At 55.4% G+C, this 1,176-nt stretch overlaps 1 protein-coding gene across 1 annotated transcript in view; it reads left to right on the top strand.

Annotated features, from left to right (window-relative positions):
* The window catches only part of NR5A1 (nuclear receptor subfamily 5 group A member 1), a 99,796-nt gene that overhangs the window by 91,933 nt on the left and 6,687 nt on the right, over nucleotides 1-1,176 (top strand). The window lies entirely within an intron of this gene.

The raw sequence follows: 1,176 nt of genomic DNA, 5'->3' as shown, positions 1-1,176 counted from the left end.
ACCCCCCTCCCATTTGTGAATAAGGCTATGAAGGGACCTGGCCCTGGGGCCAGGGGTTGTTTTTCTCCGGGCCTCAGTTTCTCTGTGTGGAAGTTCGGGGGACCAAGACAGTGGCTAAGATTTGCCCATTGTGGGACAGGGACTCCTGAGAATTCGGGAAAGTCCTGCCTGGCTGCCCTAGGAAGGTGCCCATCCCTCCTCCAGGAAACACCTGTGCGGTTTCAGGAGCTTCTGTTTCCTGGCTGCCACCCAGGAGTCCCTGTTTTCCAGGATTCCCTGCTCTAGGGGGGGTCCACGTTCTGGCTCTGGGTTTCTTGGGGCCCAGACGCTTTGCCCACTCATTCATTCATTCATTCATTCATTCACTCATTCATTTATTCATTCTATGAACAGTTGCTGACCTTCCGCACTCTGTAAGTCACTGGGGACATGGGGTGAACAAAAAAGACCCCAAATCTGTATTGTGGAGCTGGCCTTCTCCTGGGGGAGAGACAATAAGATAATGTGATTAGTGAGACACAGAAATGACTGAAACGATTAGTAAAACGTTATCGCCTGGAAGACTGTGGTCAGTGCTAAGGAGGGACATAAAGCAGGGAAGTGGCAGAGGGAGAGCCCACCCACCAGACCTACTCCCCAAGTCAGGCACCTCCCTCTCCCTGCCTTCCGGACCCTCCCAGCCTCCACCCTCCCCTGGGCTCTCCTCAGGCTGGCTTCGTCCTCCTTCACCTAGCAAGTCATTTCCAGCACCTTCCCCCGTGTTCAGAAATGCTGTCAACACAGACATGTCCTTGCTGTCAGGTGGCTCCCAGTCCAGGAGAGGCCTCCTGCTAGCACTGTCACTGTGAGGATGGGGACAGACATACGGGGAACCCAGGGTGGGGAGCAAGGGCCCTGCCTGGAAGGCTTTCTGGAAGAGGGACATCTGAGCTGGGTCTTAGAGGATGAGTAGGAGTTCACTGGAAGGATAAATCAGCAGATGTGCAGATGGGATGGAAGGTCAGAACAGAGCGGGGTGAATGCCTTGTCACTGGGGAAAGGGGCAGGATTCAGATGCCATTTTTGTGGCAGATGACATCAGCCTCGGTTGGTGAGGGAGGGCCTGCTCAAGAGTGGGTGGGGGGAGTTGGGGAAGCAAAAGGGAAGGGGCCAGCTTGGGGGGGGGCGGTGACCAGA

This window comes from Crocuta crocuta, unplaced genomic scaffold (assembly GCF_008692635.1).
Source record: "Crocuta crocuta isolate KB4526 unplaced genomic scaffold, BGI_CrCroc_1.0 scaffold35, whole genome shotgun sequence".
Lineage (NCBI taxonomy): Eukaryota > Metazoa > Chordata > Mammalia > Carnivora > Hyaenidae > Crocuta > Crocuta crocuta.
The sequence above is the reverse complement of the archived record's forward strand: the minus strand, read 5'-3'. Positions and strand labels throughout refer to the sequence as shown.